At 43.0% G+C, this 7819-nt stretch overlaps 1 protein-coding gene across 1 annotated transcript in view; it reads left to right on the top strand.

The window, feature by feature from the left end:
* The first annotated feature begins 7768 nt into the window (after positions 1-7768).
* MRPL39 (mitochondrial ribosomal protein L39) overlaps positions 7769-7819 on the top strand; it is a 9378-nt gene continuing 9327 nt past the window's right edge. Inside the window, exon 1 of the mRNA XM_031556655.1 lies at positions 7769-7785. The gene's annotated coding sequence lies outside the window, so the exon portion shown is untranslated. The remainder of the gene's footprint in view (positions 7786-7819) is intronic.

Genomic DNA, 7819 nt, shown 5'->3' with positions numbered 1-7819 from the left:
CGGGCGAGGGCTGCTGGCGGTGGGTACCGAAGTTTGCGGCTCTCAGGCGCAGCGCCTTCCCGCGCTGCTCGGTACAGCCAGGCGGCTCCCGGGCTCGGCTGCTTGGTCCTCCTCGTCCACAGGCTGTGCGGGGCGACCCTGGGCCCCTGAATCGTCCCTCAGGGCCCGAGCCTTGCCCGCTTGTCAGCTCTCCGTGCTCGTATGTACGTGTTTATGTGAATTCACGGGCGTTGGCAGCGGCAGAATAAACTTTGGCTTCGATTACAAGAAGCTTAAACTTCTCCCTCGAGAAGCTCACAGTCACTGCTTGCGTTCGCTTCTGCTATTACAACCATCCAGGATGGAGAGCAGTGGAATGGAAGCAGGCATCACAGGGTGAATGGTGAAATAGAAGTGCAGATGGATGCTCTTGGCAAAAAGGGAGCGACGTGATGGCAGGGAGCACCTTCAGGCACAGAGCTCAGCCACAGCCATCCATCACACCCGTGCAGGATAGGATGCTGTGTGCATGTATGCGCCAGCACAGCAGGGCAGCACAATCACCTCTGCAGCCTCCTGCCTTGGCACTTTATACTTGGTTTAGGAAGATCTTCATTAAATATGCAGGAGGTGCCATGGTCCTTTAAATGTAGGAATCAGGGAAAAAAAACTCATCACAATTAATTCTGCATCTGAATCGTTTCTAACGACATCTTAAAATACACTAGTGATGTAATGTGGTTCTGTAATAGGAAAAGTTTTAGAAGTATTTCTGATGATCAGTGCAGCAACGCTGGCTGTATTTTTAGACTGTAGCAAAATGGGGAAAGATTATTTATAAATGAAGTATCAAGCAGCTCTTTTAGTAGCAACCGGAGAATTAGGATGCAACTCTTCATATAAAAATCTGAGTCTATTTATCACATGCAAAAATGTGCGTAGAATATAAGTAATATTTCTGAAAAAAAAAAAAAGCATACGTATATATACACACACGTGCATATTGCAAATAAATATTGCCACTCTATGGAAGGAGCCTGGTGAAAAAGGTGTAGAGGAGGGCAATGTCGAGAAATGGCAGTACAGTATTAAGGTAAGGGACAATTCACAGGGTGGCTGTTGAAACCAACACAATGGCAATGAAGCAATGGTGTGAATGAAGAGATCAGAGGTGAGGAGAAGGTGTTTCATTAGGATTCCCATCAGAGTCCTTTCATCATGGTAAATACTCCATTCTGATTGTCCAAGTAGATGGACTCTTATATAGCATTTAATTTGGATTTCATTAGTATGACTCATACCACAGTAAATCCACTTAAATGCTTTCTGTTTATATAAACAAGAGCTTTGTATGGGAACTATTGAATTATGACATGAAGCTGCACCTCTCCTAGACCCCATTTAAGGGCTGACTGACTGCTACTGAGGAAGGATCTCTTCCAGGAGATTGTTTCTCTCTGTTCTTTTTTTTTTTCTTCTTTTTTTTCTCTCTCGCTCTCCCTTTCCTGGGAGCCTAGGACACAGGTAAGCTTTTCTATTCATTTCTGATTATCTCTTTCCAATGTGATAATCTTTCCGGCTATACGCTCTCTAAAGACCAGCCTAACTTCTCTGTATACTTGTTAGTTTTATAAGCTTATATTGGGTATAAGGAAAATGTTTTTTTACAATAAAGGTGGTGAGGCAGGGGGACAGGTTGCTCAGAGAGGTGATGGATGACCTGTCCCTTTAGATACTCAAGGTCAGGCTGGGTGGGTCTGTGAGAACCTGATGGAGCTGTAGGGGTCCCTGCTCATTGCAGGGGTGTTGGACCAGATGACCTTTAAAGGTCTCTTCCAACTGAAACAATTCTATGATCCTATGGTTCTATGATTAAAACAACAACAACAAAAAAACAACAGCATCTGCACACAAAATGCAGGTGAAAGATATCTACCTTATTTTGTAATAACAGTTATAGTCAAGTTGTTTGCATGCAAAAGCCTTAAGAATAATGTGTAAGTGTAATGTGATTTCCAGACTTAGCTACTTAATGATTTCAGTAATTCCTAAAAAAACACATTTCATTATCTAATATTTTAGATAGATCCACATTCTTACATTACAGTGGAATTCGTTCTCTGTTAAATGAAATTTTGTAGTACAGCTGCTGGCAGTAACCTGCTATAACATTACAAGTTTACATCTTCTATTAGGGTAGAAGCACTTTACCAAAGTGTTATCAAGATCTATGCCTCCACTTTGGAAACATAGTTTTTGGATATAAAGGCATTGCAATGCAAATAATCATGTCACTGATGAGTAAGAGAGGAAGATGATTATGGTTCCACTTCTTAAAAACATGTAATGCAAGGGGGAAAAGTACTGCTCCATGAAAACTGGCTGTCTAGTTAATGATTAAAAGAGTAAGATTGAATTCTTGTATAATCACACATATATCACAGCTTATAAATACCAGATTAGAAGACACGAATGGAAGAGCTAATGAATATTCATTCTTGTACTGCTATCAAAAAGGAAAAAAAGTTTAATGGAAAGCCACATTTCCCTGCTGCATCCCATTCAGGCGTAAGCCTGACATGCCTCAAGCCTGCTTGTGGAACTGAAGTGGACCAATCAGTGTAACCATAGTCTCATGTCAGCAAGAATGTATCTGTAGCCTGTTGATGAGTATTGCTGTATCTGTGAGCTGGTCATCTCCTGGTTCGGGAATGAAGCATCAGGGGAAGTATGGAGGATTATAGTTCTGCACTCTTTACATTTCCTTGTGTTTTCTTTATACTTTTTTGTAACTCTGAGCTTATGTAGGTAGGCCGGTGAGATTACTAGGAGTACTAAAGGAAAAGATCTAGGAAATAGAGCCACTGAGGAAGAAAGGGAAAGGCATGCAAAAAAACCCCACTTCTGTGCAAAAGTATACCTGTATCTTTATATGTAAGGAGAGTAGTAGGGCCGATTGTTACTGCTGTTTACATTGCTTACATTTTGATCAAGAAGAACAAATATGTTTGAATACTTTTCCATATTTCGAGAGAAAGAAACAGCTTTTTTCATACTCCTTCCCAAAAGAGAAATGCTATGTTTGAGGTGGTCAAAGATGCCATTTGAGAATTGAATTTTTTTTCCAAGCACACCAAACTGCTGTCTTTTGTATGTTCTTCCAAGGACTGAAGACTGGAGCAAATAGCTGTAGAGGGACTGTCTTGGTGTGGTCAGGGGCACAGAAATGAGAAAAGCTGATGGAAATCTATTTATAAATTTGCTAACACAGATTCCATTTAATTAAGCAGCTTAATCACCAAAATGTGTATTTTACACTCTGTCACAAACTTTCTTTGTGAAACTACGCACTTTAGTTTGTGGCCAGAACTTCAGCTTGGACTACACTGTATCAATCAGTGTAGTGGAATCAGTGGAATACACCGCATCAATCAGATGTGGAGCCTTGTTCTTAGAGTGACAAAATGTTAACAGCTGTGCGTAAGTATGCAGAGACATTGAGAGCTACACTTTAAGGAATACATTTTTTTCTTTTGCAATTTTCACTGTCACCACACCTAGCTTTTTTAATGTTCTGAGTATTGCTCTAACGGCTGTCCATTCATCTAGATGGAGTAGGCCTTGTTGCCTTTCTATTTGTGGCATTTTGTTAGTTTTTCTGTTTCATGTTTGTTTTAACTGCTATTTGGAAAAAACGATTTATCTTTTGCACTTTGAAAGCTGCCAGGAAGTACACTTTTGAGAAAAGAAGCAAAATATATATATATATTCCTTTTATTTTTTATTTTTATTTTTTTTTTTCCCAATGAAGGTGTTGTTGATGGCTGATTAAAAACAGACTATCATAGAACCGTAGAATCATAGAATCCTTTGGATTGGAAGGGGCCTTTAGGATCATCTAGTTCCATCCCCCTGCTATAGGCAGGGACACTCCTACTAGATCAGGTTGTTCAAAGCCCCATCAAAGCCCATAGCCTGGCTTTGAACACCTCCAGGGTGGGAGCATCTACAACCACTCTGGGTAATCTGTTCCAATGTCTGACCACTCTCACAGTAAAGAATTTCTTCCTAATATCTAGTCTAAATCTGCCTCTTCTATCTTAAAACCATTTTCCCTCATCCTGTCACTACATGCCCTTACAAAAAGCCCCTCCCCTACAGCTTTCCTGTAGGCCCTCTTCAAGTACTGAAAGGCCACTATAAGGTCCCCCCAGAGCCTTCTCTTCTCCAGAGAAGAGCCACAGCTCTCTCAGCCTGTCCTCACAGGGGAGGTGCTCCAACCCTCTGATCATCTTCGTGGCCTTACTCTGGACCTGCACCAACAGCTCCATGTCCTTCTTGTGTTGGGGGCTCCAGAACTGGATGCAGTACTCCAGGCGGGGTCTCATGAGAGCAGAGAAGAGGGGCAGAATCACCTCCCTTGACATCCTAGTCACGCTTCTTCCCAGTGGGAAGAGCAGACATTTTTAGTGCTGTGCTGCTCTTGCAATGATCTATTGGTGAGCCCAAGGCTGGTCTAGGAGCCATGTGGCCATAAGCAGCCATGGTTTCTCATGTACACTTTGTGACTGTATCTTATACAGTTGAGGAAGAGGTGGGGTTCCTGTTGCCTTGTTGGGCAATCTCCCATCATTTTCTGATCATTAGAAAATACCAACCATGGTTTCCCTGAAATTCAAACAGCTTTATGAAAACTTGCACCTTGCAGTTAACTGTGGCCAATTTTTCTCTACCTTTATTACCTGTTTCTCCTCTGTACTCGAGAAATGCTTGGTGTCATGACATGCTGAAAGCCTCTGGAGTCCATCCAAATCCTTCCAAATGTACTTTTCAGTCAGAAGGCCATGGTTTTGGGGCACTGACAGGTAGATCAATAGTTTGAGGATTAAAGCAGGCCTGTTAGACCCTGTTGACTGCTGGTGGGGTTGCACTAGGCAGCTGAACATAATCCTCAGCCTAAGCTCATCTCAGGCCCTAGCACTGGGGGCCCAGCTTTCTTTTTATTTCTAACAAGAAGCCTCAAGTAAATACACAGAGATAAACAAAGCTATAATTGTGAGCCAGCTGTAGCACCATATATGACAAATAAGCTTGAAGACTAAACTTTGTAATTAACCCCAGACTGACAGCAATGTTGCTCCCCTTTTTTGCTTTTGTCCACAGACTGTAGGCTTGTCTGCTGATCTCTGGGTGAAATTTCCAGCAGCTTCATATGGTTTTGATTTCCACTGGGGGTTAAATCTTTGCACTGTACGTCTCGTCAGCCAAGGATTACCAGAACAGGTTTGGCCATGCTCCTCCCACAGACTGCTGTGTACTATAGATCCCAAATAGCTTTTTGTCTGCTTTGTGCTTCTACCACACAAGTAGAGAAGTAGGGACCAGATACGCTACCGCTGTTTTCCTGAAGAGTAACCTCAGTGAAGAGTTGCATATATTTATGAGAGAAAATTCAGAGATTAGCATTTAAATCAGAGATCCTGCATAAATAAATAAATATGCAGTATCAAGTCAATCATTCTAGTCATTCAAGACTACCTCAGAGAGACAGGATAGGGTATGATTCAGTCTTTATTCTCCGTAAAAGTTTGGCCTCCTAACAGACTAAAATATTCTTCTTTTTATCCTGTATATTGTGAACTTTTTTTCCAGTTAAAAAGGTTATGTGATGTAATCAGAGACCACATATAACCCGTTAAGTCATGAAATAAAAAGTTAATAGAATAGACATAGTTCAGCTCTAATAAGTGATAATAACATCTTTGTGTTTTCTAAGGATCTTTTACCACAAGACTACAAACTGTTTACACATGGAAGTGTGTCGCCTATGATATGCTGACTGCACTAAAAAAATGACTTGTGTTTACCTCATTTTATCATAGAATCATAGAATGGATTGGGTTAGAAAGGATCTTAAAGATCATCTACTTTCAACTCATTCCCGTGGGCAGAGCTTCCCCCCCACCAGCTCAGCTGCCCAGGGCCCCATCCAAACTGGCCTTGAACACCTCCAGGGATGGGGAACCACAGCTTCTCTGGCCAGCCTGTGCCTCACTGTCCTCTGAGTAAATGATTTCCTCCTAAAATCTAATCTAAATTTTCCCTCTTTTAGTTTAAAACCATTTCCCCTTGTCCTGTCACTATCTAGCCGTGTAAAAACATGGTCTCCCTCCTGTTTATAAGCTCTCCTCAAGTACTGGAAGGCTTCAATGAGGTCTTCCTGGAGGCTTCTAGTCTTCAGGAAGAACAACCCCAGCTCCCTCAACCTTTCCTCATAGTAGAGGTGCTCCAGTCCATCTTTGTGGTCCTCCTGTGGACCCTCTCCAACAGTTACACATCTTTTCTGTGCTGGGGGCCCCAGGCCTGCTTGCAGTACTCCAGATGGGGACTTGCAAGGGCAGAGCAGTGTGAAACAATCCCCACCATCTCCCTGCTAGCCACCCCTCTTTTGATGCAGCCCAGGATACTGTTGGTCTTCCAGGCTGCAGATGTATACTGCTGTCTTGTGTCCAGCTTTTCATCCATCGTCTCCACGGAGCTGCTTTTAGTGAGTTATTCTCCCTGTCTGCAAGCATATCTAGGATTGCACTTGGCCTGTCCAGATTCCTCTGGATGGCATCCCTTCTATTATATCAACTGCACCACTCAGCTTCATGTCATCAGCAAACTTACTGAGGATGCACTTGATCCCACTGTCTATGACATTGGTAAAAATGTTGAAGAGCACTGGTCCCAAGCCAGACCTCTGGGGGACAACACTCACTACTGGCCTCCAATTTTGAGATGAGAATGTGATGTGGGACCATGTCAAAGACCTTCCAGAAGTCTATGTGGATGACATCAATTGCTCTTCCTCTGTCCGTTGATGCCATCACTTCTTTGAAGACTGGACAGGTGTGATTTGCTCTTGGGGAAGCTGTGCTGGCTCTCTTGGATCACTTCCTTGTCTTACATGTACCTTAACGTAATTTCGAGGAGGTTTTAAGATGTGAGGAAGGAGTATAATTAAAACATGCCAAAATTTTTGGTCTATCAAAGAATGTGATGAAGAACAGGAACAGCTCCTGTAGCCTCACATCTGGGTTTCTGGATGGCAGCCCAGGTAAGCAGGGCTCCAGTGCCAGGTGTTGCGTCAGCAGGAGCCGACAGCCCTCAGCTCATCTAGACGTGGCTGACTGCAGCCACAGTGGAAAATTCTGTATGTTACTGACTATGGCACATTTAATTTTTTGTGATGTTGAGTTGCTTTTAATGGAACTATTCGAATGTTACCGTTTTGACACTGACATTCTTGATGCCTGTTGTGTCTTTGGTATTGGGGGATCAGGCTCACAACGGCTGCCAGCTGAATGTAAAACATGGGTACAAATCCTGAGTTGTTTCACACATTTAATTTTGCTGAATGGTTTTTCTATATGGGTTGTAGCTAGCTTGTGCTTAGCTTAAATCTTTTTGAGAGCAGAAGTGGTAGAGGAGTTTGTGACTGCAAATTGGTAATTTGCTGCATGAAGTTTGAGTAATAAACTTGGCTATTTTTGCAACTGTTGGTCTCTTGCTGTTAGTCAGTGCAATGAACAGTTCACCAGACGTTTCCAGCCGAGGGCTGGGCTTCGACTATTAACCCTATAAAGACAGCAGCGAGTTGTTTCGATCCGTTCCACAAAATCCTCAATCTGCCGCTTAGGGGGCGGTGTAACCGCCTGCTGTAAGGACATGCGTGCACAGGGGAGGAGGGCTGAACGCCGGAACGCTGCGAACACAGCGCAGACGGACTAAAACGAATCCAGACGTCCCACGACTGACGAGGTTCCACGGAGCCGCCTGGCGGCAGATAGCGGAG

Source organism: Meleagris gallopavo, chromosome 1 (assembly GCF_000146605.3).
Source record: "Meleagris gallopavo isolate NT-WF06-2002-E0010 breed Aviagen turkey brand Nicholas breeding stock chromosome 1, Turkey_5.1, whole genome shotgun sequence".
NCBI classification, from domain to species: domain Eukaryota; kingdom Metazoa; phylum Chordata; class Aves; order Galliformes; family Phasianidae; genus Meleagris; species Meleagris gallopavo.
Note: the sequence above shows the minus strand (reverse complement) of the source record. Positions and strands in the feature narration are given on the sequence as shown.